This window comes from Pelodiscus sinensis, chromosome 4, assembly GCF_049634645.1.
Source record: "Pelodiscus sinensis isolate JC-2024 chromosome 4, ASM4963464v1, whole genome shotgun sequence".
Taxonomy (NCBI): Eukaryota; Metazoa; Chordata; order Testudines; family Trionychidae; genus Pelodiscus; species Pelodiscus sinensis.
In genome coordinates this window covers 27483223-27506561 of record NC_134714.1, presented here as the reverse complement: position 1 = coordinate 27506561, position 23339 = coordinate 27483223, and the positions used below count along the sequence as shown (strand labels likewise).

The 23339-nt window shown below is 41.2% G+C and overlaps 1 protein-coding gene across 10 annotated transcripts in view; it reads left to right on the top strand.

The window, feature by feature from the left end:
- Positions 1 to 1918: 1918 nt before the first annotated feature.
- BDKRB2 (bradykinin receptor B2) overlaps positions 1919 to 23339 on the top strand; it is a 42131-nt gene continuing 20710 nt past the window's right edge. For 6 of the 10 annotated variants that reach the window (XM_075926626.1, XM_075926624.1, XM_075926623.1 and 3 more), the window contains exon 1: positions 1919 to 2176. The gene's annotated coding sequence lies outside the window, so the exon portion shown is untranslated. Of the gene's footprint in view, positions 2177 to 11093; positions 11273 to 23339 lie in introns of all 10 variants that reach the window. The other 4 variants (XM_006133703.4, XM_006133704.4, XM_075926627.1 and 1 more) reach the window with 3 other exon arrangements.

Below are 23339 nucleotides of genomic sequence, written 5' to 3'. Positions count from 1 at the left end.
CAATACACAGGCCCCATTTAAGTCAGTTCTGCTGATATTAATAAAATGCAATAGTTACCCGATTTCCACCTATATGACAGCACTTTTAATGAGCAATGACGATCTAGGAATTTAACTACTAAAATGCATATCAACAGAAGACCATTATATTGACTACTTTTTTGTTTTGGCTTCCACCCTTGGGCCGCAAACAAACTAACTACAGGCCACATGCAGCCCATGGGCCGTGTGTTGAGTAGCCTTGCTTTAGTAGAACCCCTTGTTCAGACACTTAAAGGGCATTAAATAATAAAAGTTTGCAACAACTGCAATGCAAACTTTCTGTTACCAAAAAGATTTCCCCTACCCTCTACCACACAGAAATCTGAAGAGGAGTTTGTTCTAAAGTGTTCCTAACAAACTAGATTTTATTGAGCAAAGATTTAACAAAAGGACTGAATGAAAAACGCAATGTAAAGAACCCACAAGCTATGAGTTCTCGGATTATAAACTTAGAGTGGAGAGTACTGGCAAAGGGGAAGGAGGGCTGGAACTGAGGGAAATGGTGCTGAAGGAATGAGGAAGAATGACTTATCTGGTAGAGGCTAGGACAATATAGAAATACATTGAGCAAACTATTATAAGAGTTTCAGAAAAGGAAAGGTATTGAAACAAGCTGATAACAGTGAGCCAGAAAGTAAATGATTATCCTTCTTATTGGCCTGAAGAAGTTTTAGATGATAGCGTTACTATAGAAATAAACTGAAGGATGTAGCTAGAGAACTGGAGAAAAAGCAAGTGCTAAATTTCCTTTCTGGCGGGTACGTATGATCACAACATAAAGACAAGCTTCTCATAAGATTAAATAATAACAAAAAAATGTTTATTTGCTTTTTTTAATTACGGAGGAAGAATTTGAAGTGTGAAAGGCAGTGCCATTCTGTTTTCTGCATGCTGTAGCTTTAAATGAAGAGGTGTCCTTTTCTTTTTGCAGTGGTGAATGTCATTTTGTGTTTCAATTCAGAAGTGCAATATTTCAAGATGAGCACCTGTCTCTCTTTCATGGAGATATTATATCAGTTCTTTGTTGGTTTGATGTTTTCTCTAATCCAGACCAAAAGTCATTTAGACAGTAAAATCCAGGCTCTGCTTTTGGGATGTAATCTATTCCAGTGTGGTGGGTTAGCACAAGATTTTATGAAACACTTAAATCCCGTTAAGGAATGCATAGAGCTCATACAAGTTCTCTAGAAATAATTTCACCCTTTATGAAAGGGGAAAACATAGTACTTCCACAAAAGTAAGTCACCAGCAATTCTGCTGAGGGACAGTAAATTTCTCTGACTCTTATTAAGTCTATGAAAATACGAATAATAGATTTATCTCTCTGAAAGTATTTTCAGTGGCAAAAGTGGTACTTAATCTGTTAGGATTTAAATAATTTCACAGAGGCCCCAGTTCTGCAAGGCCATCAGTACAGCTGTGTGGGAAATGATTTGCCTTTCCCATGAACAATTTTGAGATTTCTAGAAAATGTCCTGCCCAAATTAATATATATAGATATAGATATAGTTTTGGGTCAATCAAAACATTTCATTTTCTGTTTTGATTAAAAAAAATATAATTAACTTAAATTTCAAAACCAAAAGTCATTCTGATGTAGAAAACTATAATTATAAAAAGTAGAAAAATTTGTTAAACCTGACCCTTTCCCACAATAGTTTCCATTTTGAAGAATCAGCACTTTCCATTTAAAAAAACATATTACCAATAACATTTCTGATCACCTCTAGAGCAGAGAGCACCCTCGACTCCTAATGAAACCAAAAGGATTAAGAAAGCATTCCGCCCCAAGCAGAATCAAGCATAAAACTTGGAAGTAGGAGAGGGAGGGATTTTCATGGCACTTCCTGGATTTTAGCTTGAATTGTATTATTCACAAGTTTTAGTCAGACACCAGTAACCTCACATTGAAAATAGCTGCCAAACTCCATTCTTGGAGGAGTTTACAGCCAGGAGAGAAAAAACTCAGGAGTCTGATGTCATGAACAGTGGGATGAGCTTATTCTTTCTATAGCTGAGCAGAAAAACAGAAGTTGAAATCATTCATACAACAGTCAGAGCCTGCCTGTCCACATGGTGAGAAATCTCTCTCTTTACCAACATTAACCTCCTCTAAGGAATATTCGGAGTGAAGGTATGTGTTTCTTCTTCTCTTATAGTGACTGAAAAACTCTCATTTATTCTAATTCCTCACCATTTTTCATTTCTTCCTCAAAAAGCTGTTTTTTCTTTATATTTTTGTTTCAATTGCAAAAGAGATCATGCTACTAGCGAGGATTATGATTAATTACCATTATTTTTGTTTTGTTGTTAGACTCTATCTTTCAAAAGTAGTTTTTGATGATGAATGGGATTTGCAGCCCAGAATACCACCCCTTGAAAGTAGTTAAGGTGCTAATGACCCAGTGGAATTTCAGTTGCAGATGACCACACTGCAGGTCAGAAGGCAGAACACTGGTTGTGACAGAAGATCATATATAGTGTCTCACAAAAGTGCAAAAGACTTCATAATACAAACTTTCTAGAATGTTTTCTGAGAGAGATTGACTAACCAACCACAGAGAAAACACACTAAGTAAACTCTCTCCTTTGTCTCCCTGCAGGGAGATTTTCGTTTGTGCTTGTTATTTGGATTGTACATTTTGTGGGGCAGGGACTCTTTTTGTGTGTATCATGCACAGCTGAGCTTTATTATCTGTGGTTCCTTAAATATGAAAATCTAAAAGTGTGCATTGTACAGCAAAGCTGACAGCGTTCAGGTTTATTGTTCTCAAACTTCTTGTTAAAAATTACACCTTGATTTATTTCTAATAAAGGAAAAACTTTAAAGTGTTAAAAAACTTGACTTGTAAGCTGATGATAATGAAAGAAGCTTAAAGTTGGAGTTATTTCTAGGAACATATGGCAGACGGAACAGGTAATAATGTCACAATATACACTAGAAATGTTAAATCACTCCTGTTATAGCTGACAGTGACTTTTGTAGTAGTCCTGGCTTTATAATAGTAGTTATATATCAGCTGAATACCAGAACAGGGGAATTCAAAGAGATTGTCACTAGGATCCTCAAGTTTGAATTTATTTTTATTACGTTGTTGCATATATATTATTTTAAACAATTACATATTTTAAGGCTAAAATGCATCTGTTAGGCAAATTTCTGTTTACACTCCATAGTTCCCAAAAGTCATATATTCCAGCATGCCATTTTGAAAGTAGTGAAATAACAAGTTATATCAATAATATGAGTTTTGTAGTTGTTGTCATCTGCTCCCTGTGGAAATTTGCAGATGAAAGAGAGAAAGACCTTTTGAGAGGGAAGGTTAAAAGGCTTGTTAAAATGGGAAAGAGGCAGCCATTACAAGAGGAACAGCAAGGGCCCTGGCTAATTAGGGGCAGCTGAGACAGAGTGGCTACAAATTAATTAAGGGCCAGGTGAGCTGAATCAGGCTGCTACAGGGCTTCTTTAAAAGCCTTGGGGGGGGGGGAGGGGGGAATTGAGGAGTGCAGAGAGGAACAACCAACCAGGTGATGATACAGAGGAGTAGAATCTCCCTCTGCTAAAGGTGCATAGGGAGGTGAGGGGCTTGGGCAGGGGGTGTTGAAAGGCTCTGTATCCACAAGGGGCTAGAGGAGGAGGACTTACTACTCAGCCCTGACTGGCCCAGGACTCAAGCCCAACACTATTGTTTATTTTGAGGGACAGAAGGTCAAGTGCTAAAACTAAGAGACTGTGTCTAGACTAGCAAGTTTTTCTGCAAAATCAGCTGCTTTTCTGGGAAAAACTTGCCAGCTGTCTACACTGGCTGCTTGAATTTCCACAAGAACACTGACTTCCTACTGTAAGAAATCAGTGCTTCTTGCGGAAATACTATGCTGCTCCTGTTCAGGCAAAAGTCCCTTTTGTGCAAAGCTTTTGTGCAAAGCAAAAGGGCCAGTGTAGACAGCTCAGACTTGTTTTGCGTAAAAAAGCCCCGATTGTGAAAATGGCGATCGGGGTTTTTTTGCACAAAAGCGTGTTGAGATTGGCACGGATGCTTTTCTTCAAAACGTGCTTTTGCGGAAAAGTGTCCGTGCCAATCTAGATGCTCTTTTCCACAAATACTTTTAATGAAAAACTTTTCTGTTAAAAGCATTTGTGGAAAATCATGCCAGTCTAGATGTGGCCAGAGTGAGTTTCATGCTGTGGCCCTAAAACTTGGGATAGTGGACAGAACAGAGGTCAGGGACCCAGGAGGGGGACTCACCTACCACAACCTTTATATGAGAATTTCTTCTTAGCTGTATTGCAGCAAGTCTTAGGAGTCCCAGTCATGGACCCAGACCCTATTGCATTAGGTGCTATTAAAACACAGATCTGGCAAGGGGTTCCACAGATTGGCTATTTGCTGTGTGAAAAAAAATTTCCTTTTGTTTGTTTTAAACCTGCTACCTATTTCATCTGGTGATCCCTAGTTCTTATGCTATGGGAACAAGTAAATACGTTTCCCTTTTGCATTTTCTCCATACCTGTCATGATTTTATAGACCTCTATTGTATCCCCTCTTAGTCTCCTCTTTTCTAAGATAAAAGTCCAGGTCTTTTTAATCTCGCTAATATGCTGAGTGATTTTCTTTATGTACCAACTAACTTCAGCTTTGTGTAAATTTTATTTCTTCTCCATATTCTGACTCCTCATCTGGGTTCTAAGGTGTTTTTTCTTTAAAATACCCTTGATCTGATTGTTCAAGCTTACAGACCCTCTGACGCTTCCTACTTTGTGCGATGTTCAGCTTTCACACCTATGTAAACCAATTAATCTCATGGGCTGTGTCTAGACTGGCCTGTTTTTCTGGAAAATCAGCTGCTTTTCCGGGAAAAACTTGCCAGCTGTCTACACTGGCCGCTTGAATTTCTGCAAAAGCACTGACTTCCTACTGTAAGAAATCAGTGCTTCTTGCGGAAATACTATTCTGCTCTCGTTCAGGCAAAAGACCCTTTTGCGCAAAAGGGCCAGTGTAGACAGTTCAGATTTGTTTTCCGCAAAAAAGCCCCGACCGCCATTTTCCCCGATCGGGGCTTTTTTGCGGAAAACAAATCTGGTCGGGGCTTTTTTGCGGAAAAGCGTGTCTAGATTGGCACGGACGCTTTTCCGCAAAAAGTGCTTTTGCGGAAAAGCATCTGTGCCAATCTAGACTCTCTCTTTCGAAAATGCTTTTAACGGAAAACTTTTCCATTAAAAGCATTTCCGGAAAATCATGCCAGTCTAGACGTAGCCATGGTGTGGCATGGCTGCAATTTAGAACAGAATGTGGCCCTGGGCTAACTTCAGATAATGGGGCTGTCAACATGCAGCCATGAGTTTCTTCTGAGAGGTACATCCAAGGTCCATAGGTAGCCTGAACAAAAGAAAGTGTCACAACTATCAAATCCCTTCTACTTTAATGGGGCTTATACGTGGATAACTGAAGGACTAGTGGCTCTTTCTCAGGCACTTTTCCTGCACTGGCAGAGTGAAGAGTGCTATAAGGAGGAAGAGTGATGTTTCCATCTCTCTGCACCTTTGTGGCTTGCCTGCCTACTTTGGTCTGTCCCTCTGGAGGATATTCTAATCCCATCCCTTTTGCCCTTATTCTGTGTAATTTCCCATCAGCAAACACTTGATTGTTCCCAAGTAAAGCCATGTCAGGGGACTACACTGTATCAAGGCTATCCTTACCCATATGCAGTTGCATAGGGCATCTGAAAACTAGAGGCACCACTGGGTTTTAATGTCCATTGACTGGTCTCTTTCTATTCCTGTTCTATTTCTCTTCTGGAGTTAACTTACAAGTTTAAAAAGTCTGAGAGTGCTATTAGCAGAACATTGAACCTATGCAAGGGCCATTCAGGTGGTAACAAAGCCATTTAACAGGCATTTTCCAGCTCCAAGGCTGTGTCTACGCTGGTGCGTTCTTGTGTGAAACTGGCCACTCTTGCACAAAAATATGCCACCTGTCTACACTGGCCGTGCATTATTGTGCAAGTAAACTGACGTTGTACTGTAGAAAATCAGGGCTTCTTGCATGAGAACTCTGACGCTCCCTCTCAGGAATAAGCCCTCTTGCACAAGAACTCTTCCAGAAGAGGCCAGTGTAGACAGGCAACATTAATTTATTGCGCAAGAAGCCCCAATGGTTAAAATGGCCATCAGAGCTTTCTTGCAGAAGAGAGCATCTACACTGCCATAGATGCTCTTGCGCAAAAGCACATGGCAGTGTAGACGCTCTCTTGTGGAATAGTTTTTGCATAAGAACTCTTCCACAAAAGAGTTCTTGTGCTAGAAGCCGCCAGTGTAGATGTATCCCAAGTATATACTGTTAGTTTCTGAATGTACTGTATTAGTCTACAGAGCCTTAATTAAAATTTTGCTTTAAAAATATTTCATTACTGGGTTGCTGAAGATTATAAAAACACATTTCTAAAAAACTGCCCCTCGTTGGCTGCCACTGGGCTTAATTTAATAGTACTGCATAGAGCCCTATAAATCCTAAGGATGGCCCTGCACTGTATGAAAGCAGAAGGAACAGACTCCCCTCAGGGAATGGTTTGAGCCTGGAAAAGCAGGTATGCTGAGAAGGGATAACACTCCACCTCATCCCAACTTGCTCTCCTCCACTAATGGTAATGGCTAATGATAAACTGTCTTGTGATAATGACTAAGCTAGAGGCCTGTTTAGTGCATCATTAGCTGTCAATCCCTATGAAACAAAACAACTGTGAAGCCTTCAAAATGTCCACTTGGGGCCTGATCCAAATGCCATTGAAGTGAAAAGACAGAAAGATTCCTGTCGAATTCAGTGGGCTTCGGATCAACTGATACAGTTGCTACCAGGGGACAAAAAATCATCTGGTGTAAAATGAGCATAATTCCATTCCCTTTAGCTGAGCTGTGACACTTACAAGCTGAAAATTTGGTCTCAGGGATCTGTTTACTAGAAATAAATGGTTAATGAAAAGCCCCTGTTTACTTCCAGTTTGTCAAACTCCATTCTCCTGCCATTTGGGGATGGTATTTCCAAAACCAGAGCTCAGCTAAGCCATTAAAACTTATATAGTTGTTTCAGCACCATAAAGACTGTTGTGACTGTATTCCTGGCCTGGCCAGGTAGGATCAGAAATCCATGCAGTTGGTCTATCACAAACTGCCATCACAGCTAAACACTACTGTGAGATGGGAAGCACAATATAAAAACACATGATTTAGTTCAACCATCAGTTCTTGGACTAACTGCAGGAATTACTTGGTACGGTTCTATGGCTTCTGTTATACAATGTGAGATTAGATAATCTAATGGTACTTTAGTGGCCTGAAAATGTGTGAATCCTTAAACTGTACAAATTGGTTCATAGGTTCAAAGACCAGAAGGAACAGCTGTGATAATCTGATTTTATGTCCTATATATCATAGACTATAGAACTGTCCCAAAATAATTCCTAGAGCAGATCTTTTAGGGGAAAAAGCCATCCCATATTGATTCAAAAACTGTCAATGATGCAGCTTCCACCCTGACTCTTGGCAAACTGTTCTCTTGGATAATGAATCTTGCCTTTCCAAATGAATATGGTTCCAAAGCCAGGCTCACAGTGAAGAGGGTTCTACATTCAAACCCTGATGGACATATGCAGGGTCTTTAGAGACCTCTCTCCTGCTTCCTCCATAAGATTTCTTTATCCTTCCAATCGGTAAGATAATCAATTGCATAAGCTTCTCTCCTCCTTGTTACTGCCCTGAAGGGTCTCTTCTAGTAAGGATAGCATTGGAAACACACCAAGCTCCTTTTTCTGGAGGGAAAAGACAGCAAAAGACTTGGTCTGGGAAAGCACGGTGAAGTGGACAAGCTGCAGTACATGACCTCCTTGTGGCTATATGCTGCAAAAGCCAAGAATTCTGTGGCATTTTAATAAGAAGGTAAATTCTACTGCCATTTGCAGCTGCATCAGCCTGGAGTCCTGCCCTGCTGACTAGTGTAGCTGTCTCTTGTGTTTGTGCACTGCACTGGGGTGCCGTGGGCACTGGGCAGCTCCAGTGTTTATTTCCTGGCCCCCAAGAAACTATCCTCCTTGGTAAAAAGGAGGTCAGGAATTATTTTTAATCGGACAATTCTGATGCCTCCTTTGATTAGGATCAAAACCATTTTGCTAATTTATTACCTTTTCCATATTTAGACATGACTCTTTTATTTTCCTTCTTCTAGATAATACTAAAATGCCCAGCTGGCAAACAGTGATATGTATCACCACTGACCAATAAACAAGCAGAAGGAGTTACTCTACTACTAGTCTTGGATTGTTTGCAGAGATCTTTGATATATACCACAAGGGAAAAGGGTATGTCTACACTGCAGAGTTTTTTCTGGAAAAACGGCTGTTATTCTGGAAAAACTACACTTATGTCCACACTGCTATTGCTTTCTTTTGACGGAAAGTCAAAAGAATGGAGGGGTTTTTCCAACAGCAATAAACCTCTTTTTACGAGGAAGAAGCCTTTTTCCAAAAAAACTTTTTCGGGAAAAGGCGTATGTGGACATGGAAGAGAGTGTTTTTTCAAAAGAAGAGGCCTCAGGAAAAAGCACAGGTGGCCACTTTGGCCACAGTAATCACAACTGAAATGTGAGAGAGCATCCAATCAATGTGGACATGCTCTTTCAAAAAAAGATTTTCCGGAAGATCTCTTTTGGAAAAGCTTCTTCCGAAAGAAGCATGCCGTCTAGATATAGCCTTAGGTTTTTAAGTGTGGAAGAAGCCAGGCTTGGATTTCACAAGAACCAATCAATGTTTTAAAGCTGAAACATTTCTAAATGGTGCTTTAAAAAAAATGTGATTTGCCAGTTCATTTTCAGAGTGGGAAGGCCTGGCTTTACAGTATCATAGTTTAATGCAAAGTTGGAGTGAGTCAGGCACAAGAATTAGTCCTGCATGTCTAGGATGCTGTATGCTGACGTTTATGGAGCCTGTAGAGGCATGTCTGACAACACTTCCAATGCATTTGAAGAAAACTATAAGAATTTTCCACACAACACTGCCAATTTTCCCATAAATTGAACACCTTATAATCAAAAAATCCCAGCTATTTAGCTCAGCAGCAGATCTGCTTCTCAGAGCTAGAAGTAAGAGAGAGAGATGTATGAAGTTCAGCTCTAAATACTGGTGTAAAATCCACAGACCTTGGTTGTTGGCAGGTGGGATTGAACCTGGTGCCTTAGAGGTTAAAGCCATGAGCCTCTACTGCATGATCTAAAAGGCACTTAGCTAAGGCTGTAGAGCAGACTTCTTGCTTTCTTAGAGGTCTCAATAGCTCTGGGTTACACTTGTTTAGCATGTTACATTTAGTGCTTTAGGAATATTCACCTTTTAGTGAAATGCAGGGAGCCCTCCCCATGCAATAAGCCATTTTTTCCCACAACAGCCACATGCTACACAGTGTCACGCAACCCACAATTCCACTATGCTCATTTCAGTACAGTTAGACACATGTTTCATTCCATGAATCAGTATAGTTTCATTCCATTGCACCTAACAGGAAGTTTATCTCCTGCCAAGTTCATTGTAGATAGATAGATAGATAGATAGATTCTATTGTACCTTCTTCTCCAAAGGAAGGAAATTATTTAGAAATAACTTATTTTGAAATAAGTCCCGGAATAGTGTGTCCACACGACAAGAAAGCCTCAAAATTAGTCTGAGGCAGACCCCCTTACTGTTGACACTACAAGCCCCAGGAAGCATTGAGGGGTAATCACAGCCATGAAGCATCCACACTACTGCTAATTTGAAATAGTTAAATAAATACTGTGATTTCAAAATAAACATTATTCCTCATGGAAAGCAGGAGTTATTTCAAAATAACCGGCCCCTTATTTCAAAATAACAGGTTTGTTAGTGTGGATGCTCCACTTGATGTTTTGAAATAATGGGAGTTAACTCCCTAGTGTAGACCAGGACAAAGGGAATTAAATGGAAGCTTTAAAACATGTTTTTAGTATTGAATGAATGAGTTTTCATCATGTACAGGGGAAAATAAATTAGTGTAGGCTTGATTTTAAATACCAGATCTAGATGCTGCTGAACCTTCAGGATGTTTGAACCTAAGGACCAGAGTTTCATTTTATACTAAACAAAACCAAAACTCCAGATCCAAAATTTGGGATGTTCATAATTCAGATCTGGATCTGGGTTCATATTGGGTCTTAAATCCATCTCTGAATATTAAAAAACTCTCTCTCTCTCTTTTCCTAAGCCCAGCATTCCCCCTTCTACTTGCTCATTTCTCCACCTGGTTTCCCCTATTTTATATCCCAGAGCTCATATTCTTTCTTTTTCTAGTTTAGGCTATTCCATTCAGACAGCCTCATCCAGATACTCTGCAGCAACTCTGTGGTTCTTGCTAAAAGAAAGTTTTCAGATAGGATATTTTGTAATTGTAGAGAAAGTGATAAATTTCTTGATTACGAAAATTGTGTCACTCAGTTTACCCATTGGATTCTGTAGTGCTATCCACTTGATGTCAAGAAGCAGACTTTTTTCCCAAGTGTAAGTCACTGGTGTATGTCTGGGTTGGTGTTAATGAACCATCAAAACTCGCAACATGTGACTACAACTACCTTACAGATACCATGGAAAACCATGACTGGTTTTAGTGACTTCTGGCCAAGAAAATGATTTGGAATGTGGATGGGTGATTACCTGTCTAAACACAGCTCCTATCATGTCTAAACCCAAGAAGCAGGGAAGGGGGTGGGGAGTGAAAATGAAAAAAAGCATGAATGCAACAACAGGTAAAGAACTGACCTACTAAAAGACTTGCTCACAGGGCAGAAAAGGGTAATCCCGTAATCCCACAGAGTAACAGTTGGGCAGGGCTGGGAACCTGGCTGCAGGCAAGTATCTCTCTTCCAGGCAGTGCAAAGAAGGATGCCCCTGTTCAAGCAAGAGGAGGATGACAGATAATGGAAGAGTTTCTTTGCCATTTTAACCTAGTGTTTCTGAAACCTGTTGTCCTGTGGATTGATAAAGAACATCTTGTTTTGTAGAGGTTCTCCTGTGCCACTGAAAACATCTCTCAGATGCAGAGTTGCAAAGAGGGGTTGTCTTGCACTGTAGTCCAGACTCCTCTGGACTCACTGATGGAGCCCTACTGAGAAGCAGAGGTGCTGAAACCAGAGACCCTCTCTCATAGCAATGGGATAACATGAGTGGATTCGTAAGCCAAGTGAGTCCCAGGATGTGTCTCTAACAAGGGTTTACTCCCCGAAAGGCTTTATAAAGAGAGCCCTGTGCAGATACCTGTGGATATAAAGTGGATGTCTACACATTTGCAGAGTTCTCGATACAAAATTTGTATCCACAAAAACGAGCTGCAGATATCTGCATCCACATCTACGGATGTGGTTGCCCATGGATATAAAGCAGATATCTGTGAGTTTGCAGGGCTCTGCTTATAAAAGTGAGAGACTCAGGATGCCTTGTAATATCAAGATAACAGTATGTTGTGTTCTGCTGTTGTGTAGGAGACACTGGACACATCTCATTGAGAAAGAGCCTAATTAAGTGCAGCCAGGGAACTTTGCACCATAATTATGTCAGGCACCACCAGGTGCTACTCTTATTACATGCAGTTAGAACAGTGTTCAAAGGCTTTGAGGAAATACTTGTACTGTTAGTTTTTGTGGTGCTGTCCTGCTTTGGAGGAGCTATTGCAAGGTTTAAAAGAGTTTGCTCTCTGCCGTAGGTCTCGTCTACACTTAAAACACTAAAACAGCACTTCAGCATGGACGCTACTGATGCTGATTGCAGGGGATGTAGTGTCAGCATAGACAATCCACTGCCTCATAAGGTACTAGCTATGGCAATAAAAGAATTCTTCTGTTGACCTACTGGTGTCTACATGGGGACAGCTTAACAATATTGCTCAGGGGTGGGGATTTTTTACCTCTTGACTTATGCAGAGAAACTGACCTCATTTTCTAGTATAGATCAGGCCAAAAATTCTCTAACTAGAGTCAATTCTTGAGGGAGTTTCACCATGAAATCATGCTTTGGGGTTAGGACTGAGATTCTTGTAAGGAGAAGATTGTCTAGCAGTGGTTGAGATCCTGTGTCGGGATGGCAAGTATTAAATGATTAACTGGTTATCAATAAGTATTAGTCTTACCATCAAAATATATTGCAGTCCATATTTAAGCAAATTGGTAAAATATGTTTCTGGCATTGTAATGCCAAATGTGTACATTAAAAAGTCTGAAGCAATACCCAAGAGGAGCTTGTAGTGCTCTCACAGCCTTGGGCACTGTGTGGGGCATCCCAGCAGTACCTCCAGCTCTGCTTCTCTAACAGCTGGCTGCAGCAATGGGTCTGCCTGGGAACCATTGAGTCTGTCGGAACACTTGGATCTGGCCTGGCACCGCTGCTCACCTGGCTGAATTAGCTGTTGAATTAGCTGCACTGGACAGCACCTACTGACTGTGAGAGCAAGGGTCATTATCAGAGCAAGGTGTGCAGTGTCCAGTCATAAACATGCAACTTATCTCTCAGCCCATTCTATTCCACCTCTGAGAAGGGACCACAGAGTATCCCTCAAGCCAAGGATACACTGTGAACTTGTTAATGATTAATCCATATGATTTTAATAATTTAAATGGCTAACAATATTTACATTCCTAGTTCTTTGGTCTGCAATGTGCAAGAGGTCAGACTAGATGATAACGATGGTCCCTGCTGACCTTGAAGTCTATGAGCCTGCATGCTTTTGGTGACTGCCTCTGTACAAGGACAGGGTAAAAATAAACAAATTGTACTCCAAATAGACCCACATTCTGCATCAAAGATTTCTTTTTCAATAGGAAGTTGATTTGTAAAGCCTCAATATCAGCTAACTCCACCACCACAAAAATACAATGTATTCCCAAAATACTGGTATAGATGCAGGAGAAGGAGAAAAAATACAGTGCAGTTATTAAAAGGTTGGTAGAGGGGGTGACTCCCTTTTATCACTACACAGAATTACCAGAGTAGTCCTTTAACTTTTCATGAACTATCCAGTTCAGCTTTAATACAACCATTTACATAGGTTATAAATGTATCTAAATTAAGTTACTGGTCCTTAGCAGCAATGTGGCTAAATTATTTTGTCAGTTATGCCCAGGAAGATCTGGTGTAACTCTATTGAATTGTTGAGGTCATTGGAGTTATTTTGGATTTACAGTGCTAAAACAGAATAGATTTTTACCCAGGCCCTGTTTCTACCTGTTATTGCCAATATCTTTGAAAAGCTTTTTAGACCACTGTACTTACCCCCAAAACTTCAAGTACTCCCACATCTTTACCTTCCACCACAGAAAAGTTTCACAAAAAACCCCAGACATTCTGGTATTTTTAACCATATTTTGCTGAACAATATGTCCTTTTTCACAGAGGCTTGGGCATCCAGTCCAGTTGCATTAATCAGCTGGGTCCAGAAATATCAAAATAATGTGACATGACTGTCCCAACTGCTCAAGAGAAAGATCAACAGAATGTAAGAATGGTCATACTGGGTCAGACCAAAGGTCCATCTCGCCCAGTATCCTGTCTGCTAACAGAGGCCAATGCCATATGCCCCAGAGGGAGAGAACACAAAAATCATCATGTGAGCCCTCTTCTGTCATCCATTTCCAGGCAAACAGAGGCTAGGGACACCATTCCTACCCATCCTGGCTAATAACTATTGATGGACCTAACCTCCATGAATCTATCTAGCTCTTTTTTGAACCCTGTTAAAATCCTAGTCTTTACCACATCCTCTGGCAAGGAGTTCCACAAGTTGACGGTATGCTGAATGTAGAAAAACTTTCTTTTGTTTTAAACCTGCTGCCTATTAATTTCATTTGGTGACTCCTAGTTCTTATGTTGTGGGAATAAGTAAATAACTTTTTCTTGTTCACTTTTTCCATATCAGTTATGATTTTATAGTCCTCTATCATATTTCTTCCCTTAGTCTCCTCTTTTCTAAGTTGAAAAGTCCAAGTCTTTTTAATCTGTCTTCATATGGGACCCGTTCCAAACTCCTAATTATTTTTGTTGCCCTTTTCTGAACCTTTTCTAATGCCAATATTTCTCTCTTGAGATGAGGTGACCATATCTGTACACAGTATTGAAGATATGGGTGTACCATGGTTTTATATAGAGGCATTGTTCAACCTGGGGAGCACAAAAAATCTGGCTTTTGCAGTTCACAGATCAAGTTATCAGAAATAGTTCAAGAAAAGATCAAGATAACAGAAATAGTTCAGTAGAAGGCTATACTCTCCTTGAAAAGGGATTTTACCTGGTGTCTGCCCTTCTGTGTTCTAAATTTCAATAATCCACATAGAGGGTATGAAATGAAAGATGAAAAATGGACAACTGGGTAAAAATCTATCTGATATACATGCAGTATGCCTTGTCCCTGAATTATACAGTGTCTCACAAACTAAGCAGGGTTGTGCCTGGTTGATGGGGCTTATTAAAAAAACCAGACTTTTCAGAAAATGGAGAATGTGTTTCAGTGTGTAGGGTGATTTAGTACATTGTGACTCCATAGCATGAAGTTAGTGGGTGCTAACATTAAATAGACACCCTCTGATCATTAATGGTAGATTTACTAAAGTAGCAATATTAAGTGTACTATAAAGGACAAATTCTGTCTTGGCTAATAAGTTTCTGGCAGTCTGAAATTGCCTTTGTAGTTTCAACTGCCAATAGCCAGTCATCCTCATCTTCTAGCTTAAACTATTGTTGTCTTAATATACACTATTAAATAGTGTTGGATCACTCAGTGAATGTGGTGTTATGGAATCACAGAAATATTGGGCTAGAAGAGACCTGGAGAAGTCCAGCTCCCTGCAGTGAACAAGTGAACGTAGGCCATATATTCTTGGATGGAAGGCACTGTAGGAGTGCAATGTATTATCAATTATTATTTTACAGAGGGACAGTTTTCTGGCCTCCACTCTAGCTGTGATGCCCTTGTGGGTTCCTGGTGCATGGGTATATTCCTCAAGTCCCATTGAGCTGCTAGCATGGGTCTTAGTGGGGGGGGGGGGAAAGGTTTTGACTGGATTATCTCTGCAGCTTGGTATGGGGGGGCAGGGGTGGTAGCCAGCTGAACAGAAGGTATAACATCGAGGATCTGTGGGGACTAAAGAAATCAGCTTCCTGTATGATGGGAGTTGATGAAGACTGTGACTGAGGAAAGAGATAATTGAGATTCCAGGCTCACTGGGCAGCCATTCTTAGATCTTAGGTCTTCTCTATACTACAAAGTCTTGTTGCTCCTTTTGTTGATAAAATTCTCCCGCTTTACAAGCAAAATAAAATTGTCTCAGGTAGAGGCATAGAGCTTAGCAAAGTTAGAGCCACAAAGTGACTGTGTAGACAGATGTTTGTGACATCACCATAAATGGCCCCTAAGATGGATCCCACAATGCCCACCATGACCATTCTGCTCACTGCTTGGAATTCCACTGCCTGCATCAACCTCTCCCCTTTTAGAACCCCAGGAAGTTTTGAAACTGCTCACCCTGGAGTGCTCACAAAGCTACTGCCCAGCTGAATATGCCTATTCTGGGCAGCAAACTCACTCCTGCCTGGTGTGTGGGGAGAGGAGGCTGTGGGAGAACTTAGAAGAAACCATGGAATCAAAACATGAACACAGAATCCTGCTCTCACGCACCCAGAGCAGGGGGCTGGCAGGATGAGCTATTATGGGGAAGGGAGAAAGAGACTTGTGCTGTGCTATGCAATGCAGAGCGGGGGAAGGAGGCAGAGGCTGATATTGGAGTGTCCTTCTCCCGCTACTAGTGTACTGGTCTCTGCTGAGCTGGGATGGGGGAACAGAGAGACATCTGCTTTATATGCACCAGCTTCTGCCTTAGAGTGGGTTGCTTCTGGTTGGTGGCACATCTTAGAGACAGCTTGCCTACACATTCACTCTTCCCCAACACACACACATACACACACTGTCTCTCTCTCACACCCACAGGCTTTGTCTACTCTGCAGGTTATTTTCGGAAAAAGCTACACAAATTGCAAACCGCAATTTGCGTACCTTTTTGCTATTCTTTTTTTGGAAGAGGCTTTTCTGACATTTGGTCTGTCTATATGGGGCCAAATGTGGGGAAAAACCTCCTCTTGCAGAAGAGCCCTTATTCCTCATAAAATGAGGAATACAGGGCTTCCGAAAGATCACGCCCACTTTTTCGGAAACTGATCTGAAAAAGCGGACACATTCCCTTGATGGTGCAGAGTTTTTCCGGTATCCCGGAAAAACTCTGTAGTGTAGACATAGCCACAGCCACACACATTCTCCGTTCCCCCACCCCACACATACACAATTTTGTGGGCTTCCTGTGTTAGTGTTTGGTAATATCAATTTGGTCATATTACCATGTGCTACTTTTGGGGCACATGGAGTAATCATTACAGGGTTTGTAGCACGGTACAAACCAGCATTGTCAGGTGCAGCACACTATGCCAACACACATTATTGTGGCTCAGTGTTAATGTTCTCCCAGCCAAGTAACCCCTTTCCTTCACCCTGGGGGGGTCCTCTGATAGCCTTGTGTTCATAATGCATAGCACTGTACTGTAAGCAATGCAGGATCTCTGCTTTCTGACAGAGCAAGTTGCCAGGGCATTTGAAAAGTAGCTGCCTCTCTAGTAAGATGTCCATAGAATGATGGGAGTGAGAAACCTGCATCATGTGACATTCTACCTGCCCAGGAGACATAGCAAACTCTTCCCAAAGCACCCTGCAGCCATTTGTGGCTGTGAGAACTGGCAGTGTGAATGCACTCCATTGGCACAGGGAGCATTATGTGGACATGCAAAAGCAAGTTACTTACAGCAGTAGCTATACAGTGGCATAACTTGCATCAACAAAACTCTACAGTGTAGACAAGGCTGTAATGCCTGACTTAGCTCCCCTTGGTCAGCTGCAGCTCTGGATACGTCATGTGTGAAAAATGTGTTAGAGAGGTGTAAAAGTGTGCAGCATTGTTGCAGCCACCATCAATGGCACCTGTATCTGGCTGTAGTGGTGGTAGGCAAGGGATGAAGTGAATTCCAGTCTCTTCTATTAGGGGCTGGCACAGTGTTAACATGGTACCATTAGCAAAGGGCTTACAGCCAGTTCCTCTAAAAGTCAGCTCTCTCCATGGAATATATAATCTGCAGGGGAAGAGACACTGGCAAAAGTTGTTTGGTCATTAGACCATCACACGCTGCCTAGTCAGGAGAGCTGTTAAGCTCCCGTCCACGGAAAAGAGCTGCCACTGGAGAGGAGCTAAATTACAGCGGTTACAGGGTATTTTTTGGGCAGTCTGACAGAAGAGAGAGCCAAAGGAAGGCACCACCAAAGTGCTTATCAATGAGTTTTAAGTGAAGTGTATGTAGCTGAACTGCAGTATAAAGCCTCTGCCCTGGCATGGAGAATACTGTTCCACTTGTTGCAGCTGCTTTGAGAGGGTGAATGTCTCCGGGACTTTCAGCCACCGATTTTGGTTTTACCATCCTCTCCTTTGGTGTTTCCTTTCCTTCCGGTGAAGCTCCAGGGTAAGTGTGACTTGCTATTTGGTACTTTCAGCACTAATTGCTGAGCAGGGTCAGATGACTGTTAAGGGCACCAAAAACTAGAGAGTAGGGCTAAATATCCCTGATTGCTTGATATTATTTTATTGAGGCGGGAAGGAATGGGGAGCATGGAATAATGACTCATCCAGAACTTTTTTGGTGACCTTCATGGAATGATGAGTAAAATACTAGTGTTTCTAAACTAGCCGGAGGAAGTAACGCCATCTCCAGAAATCAGCCAGTGCAGGAATTGCAAATCCAAATCCCTTTGAATGGGGGTGTAGAAGGAGTCTTCTCCCATGGCAAAGGTGCAGTTGAATCAGAAATGAATTGACCTTTCCTCCTCCCTCCCCTTGAGGGAGTAACGATTCAAAGGTCTGTTATGAAATGTGTTCAGAACATGCACACAACTCCATATGCAAGGCTGATGCGTGGTTGGCAGGAGATGGTGAAGGGAGAAGGGCCTGTTGTTCACAGCCATAATTTTAATCCTGCCTCAGACACTGATGCTTTTGGAAGCTCAAGAAACCCAGCGTGCCTCAGTTTCCCCATCTGTAACTCAGGGAAATTTGCCTATTTCCAGAGAGTTTACAAGTATTAATTAGGCATTTTTAAAACCCCTTGGAGGTGTGAAGTGCTATTCTGGTGTTATATATAAAGAGCAGGAGGAAGCGTTAGGGGGTGCTTGTGAAGTTAGATACATGATGTCCTGATTTGGGTGAATGTGCAACCACATCAAGTACACACAGTAGTTAGCTAATTTGTTAAGCCCTCTGCCCCCCACATACAGAAGTCAAATGCTACCTAGGGAGCCAAACTCATATAGTATGGCTCCTGGAGATGGAGCCACCTCCATCCCAGAACTCACCTTTAGAGGTCACCTAACCTCAATGCTGTCAACACAGCTGGGTTGTGGGGATGTAATAAAAAACTCTGAGGAGTTATGTGACCTCTGGTAGGAGACACAAATATGCTTGCTTGTCCCTGGCACCCAAATGTCTAGATATGGCCACAGCTGGGACTTCCCAGGAGAACACTTGTCATATGTGAAAAAAGGAAGTCTGTATGGAGTATCCTGATGGCAACACTTGGGTTTTAGTTTTTTGTTTTTATTCCAACAAGTGTTTTACTACCATCCTCAAAGGCTCTGTTGGAAACGTGCAAATATGCACTGACCTCTGCTTCGCACAAATCATGGTTTACAGGACAATGTGATTAAGCAGATACTGGGAAGCTAGGCAGTGAGCCAGCTACTGGAAAGGAAGAAATTATGTTAATGGCTGACCATCTCTCTCAGCAACAAGCCAAACCCAGAGTATAAGTCCTCATGGGAAAAGGCAAATGAGAGAAACACTGCATAGGGTTTTCTAGCTATTTATGAAGAATATAATAATGACTGCAAAAGCGGCGAGGAGTCCTGTGGCACCTTATAGACTAACTGAAGTGTTGGAGCATAAGCTTTCATGGGCAAAGACCCACTTCATCAGATGCACGTACATCTGACAAAGTGGGTCTTTGCCCACGAAAGCTTATGCTCCAACACTTCAGTTAGTCTATAAGGTGCCACAGGACTCCTTGCCGCTTTTGCAGATTGAGACTAACATGGCTACCCCTCTGATAATAATGACTGCCGTTTGTATTGTACCTTTCAAAGAGGGACATGCAAAATTATGGCTTTGGTTCATTGGGGGTTTATGCAAATTGGTTTTAGTTCATCCATCCTCAAAACTTATCCAAAATGGTCATGTTTCACATAGTTTTCCCCCTAAACAAAAAGGAGGGTTTGGCTACCTATTCCTCCCCAGGCTGCCATTTCTTACTCCACAGCCTCAACCTCCCTTCTCTTGTTTTTGGGATCTTCTGGATGTAGAAAGAGGAAACCCATGGCCTGCAAATGACTTCTCCATTTTTCACACCATCACCTCTGTCCCTGTCTGTGGGGGCCAGTCAACTTGAAACCAGGTACCGCATTTCCTTAGGCCCAGTACACGTGGGATATCTGACTCACTCAGAGCTTATGAGTGATTTAAAGGGACAGCTAAGCAACAGGCAGTACCACGTCTGTTCCCGTAGCTTGGGTGTGGGCAGGTTTTATTCACTGCTTTGTGAATGCCAGGAATGGGAGGGGGTTGCCCACTTTGCAGACTTCCTCTCTCCACTTACCCCCTTGGTCACAATGAAAAAACTCACACTTTCAGTCTAAAACCACTTAGTCAGTTGAATGAAAACAACAATCAGAGGAAGTCCCTACCATGGCTGAGTGGAGACTTCCTGAGAGAAAAGCTGTGACCAGTCACAGTGTTCTGATGATGGATCAACATTGTAGACATCCACCACAAGGACACACAAAGAATGTGTGGCTAGGAGCAATAAGGGCAATATAATATAGCCACAACTTCAAAGCACTAACTACACAGCTATTTTTAGTCCGAGTGAATGCCCTGCTCACCCAAATCTGTCAACCAGGCCTGGGAAGCTCTCTGCTTCAGGCCACGTAGACATACCCAGCATAACCAAGGATGCTAAAGGTAACATTTGCTAAAGCATTTGAATCACTTAGGGCCTACATTCCATTAATTCCCCTTAAAAATCAATAGGACTTTGGCACTTTTGAAAATGGGATTTACAGTGCTATGTCGCTGAGACCCTTTGAAAATGTAACCTAGAGTAAGACTGCCTGTCCCAGGGAGAGTAAGTAGTACATACAGTGGGATGCTATGCAATAGTGATTCTCAAACTAATAGCCCAGGGTTCAGCAAGTGTCCATAGAGCCCTCTAATTTGCTCTACAAGACCATGAAAAGAGATAGAAAATATGGAAGTGAGAGATTGAAACATTGGTGGGTTCACAAGAGCTTTTTTCTTTTTCCATGTGAAATGGACCATTGACTAAGAGAGCTGGAGAATCCATGGCTTTGACTCTGGTGACATCAAGGTTATGCTAATTTTAAAGAACATCTAAATATCTGTTCACAGCTAATTAGTACAACTAAGAAGATCATATCCTTACACCTTTCTGAATATATACCATAGTGGGAAAAGCAAAGGCATGAATTTTTAAAAAGTATCCAAATACTTTAGAAACTTCAAGGAGGTTTCTAGAAAATAGTACTAGTAGAAATAGGACAATTACTATAGCATCTAGGGCTATGTCTACAAAGCAGCGTTATTTTGGAATAACTGACATTCCAAAATAACAGAGTGCATCTACGCCACACACTTTTATTTCAAAATAATGTCAAGCTGGAGGACTTCTTACTCCAACTTACAGTAACTCTCATTTTATGAGGAGTAAGGGAAGTCAAAGGAAGTGTGTTCTTCCTTCGACTTCCTTCTGTGTAGACAGCGCCAAAAGCCGAATTAAGCTATTTCAACTTAAGCTACACAGTTGACGTAACTAAAGTTGCATAGCTTAGTTCTACTTTAGCCCTGCTGTGTAGACATACCCTTGGAGCCCTCTTCATGGACCAAGTGCTGGGTGCTGTACAAAAACAGTACAAAAAGATGGCTCCAGTTACCATGAGCCTCCAGTTTGAGTAATATCTACGGCTACGTCTATAATGCAGGCTTCTTGCACAAGAACTGTTTTATGCAAGAGTTCTTAAGCAAAAGGTCTTTCACAGGAGTGCCATGTGCTTTTGTGGAAGAGATGTGCTTTTGCACAAGAGCGTCCATGGCAGTGTGGACACTCTCTTGCACAAGAAATCCCTGTTGCCTGTCTACACTGCCTTCTTGCGGAAGAGCTCTTGCGCAAGAGGGCTTATTCCTCGTGGGGAGAAGAATAACTCTTGCGCAAGAAGCCCTGTTTTCTGGCGCTTTACTGTAAATTTACTTGCGCAAGAACACGCGTGCAGTGCAGACACTCTGCAAGTTTTTGCACAAGAACAGATGTTCTTGCACAAAAAGCCTGCAGTGTAGACATGGACAAAGAGTAATATGTATCGATCCATCCTGAGTGGTTTTCATGACCCTAAGCTCAACCTGCTATGCTGCACACAACAATAGTGAAAGATGCTGAATAGCTCTGCAGATATGTTGATTAATCCATCATATATGAAAGGAAATGGGAAAAATTAACTAGGCTGACTGAACACGTCAAAACAGAAGATAGATGGGAAAAGCAAAACAAAAAACCCAGTCACTCCAGTCTACATAGAATATGGAGACTTTATCAGTATTGTAAACATTTTACCAAAGGAAGTCAGTGTGTTCTATTTTCTAGTCTTGAAAACCATCCTTTACTAATGCTATTCATATTCAGTACCAAAAACACTTTAAAATAAGGAATAAGGGATCTTTTGGAAAAGGCTTTATTTTCTGAAAGATCCTCGTCTAGACTGGTGCTTTTTTCCAGCAAAGCTCCGAGCTGGAAAAAAGCGGCAGCCATTTTTATGCTAATTTAAATCCCCGCTTCATTTGCAATTGCGATGTGTCTAATTTGCATCCCTTTTACGGAAAAGGGATGCAGTCTAGACACAGCCTTTAGGTTTTAAGGGAAAGCGAATAAACACTCATTCTATATGTTTCATATTAAAAACAACTTTTCTGATTATCCTGTTACTTTATTACATTGACTAAACTGCATCTCACCAATACATGCATGAAAAAAACACTAGAAAAGTATGCTATTGATTTGGCATTCCTAATAGTTTCTCTCCTCATACCTTTCACTGCTACCTATGTGCCAATTTTATGTTAATGAAATCATGACCTAGTAATTTGTTGCAAGACATACATGCTTATTAATGCAGATGCTGGTGCTTCACCTAAATATTTTCTGGAAGTTGATGCTTCTGAATTATTGGTATATAATGCCCCAGAATGATTCTATAGGTTAATATTCATATAGAGAGAATGCAGTATAGCCTTTGGAGGATCAAACTGGCAGTCAAGACTCTTAGTAGAGTCAGGTGACATTTTTTGCACCAAACTTGTGGGGGTTTTGGCCAGAAAATCAGCTTCATATAAACTGAATAATTTTGTGAATTTATATCTAACACACTGAATTTTTTTTTATTAAAAAAAAAAATTCTGAAACAACTTTTTGTTCTGAATTTTATTAAAATGTTATGGCAAAATTTTGAGAATGAAATGAAATGTTTTAAGTTATGTTAAACCATTTTTAACCTTTTGGGGGTTCTCAATTAGATTTTATGATTATTTGTTTGTTTTGGGTCCTATATTACTTTTGTTTTGTTTTGTTTTGTTTTTGTTTTCCTGTTAAGTTATTGAACCAAGAAATGTTTTTCCCCTCAGCCCTCTATGCTAGAGTTCTGTCCCCTGCTTTTGTTGCTCATTCAGGCTACAGGTACACTGTAGCCTTCTTCCGGAAAAGCTTATGCAAATGAAGTGTGGTGTGGAATATTGCCGCACTTCATTTGCATAATTAATTAGCAGCTGCTTTTGCACAAAACCCCCCTCTTGCGCAAGAGCCATTCTTCCTCATTTTTCAGAAGATGAGCTGGCTACACAACTCCTTTGTATGCAAAAGCCTCATGCGCAAAAGTGGCTGCTAATTAATTATGCAAATGAAGCACAGCGATATTCCATACCACGCTTCATTTGCATAAGCTTTTCTGGAAGAAGGCTACAGTGTAGCCATAGCCTCAGTGATCCTAAGCAAGTTACTTCATAGAATCATAGGGCTGGGGAGACCATCAGAAATCACTTTGGCCCGTCTCCTGTGCTGAG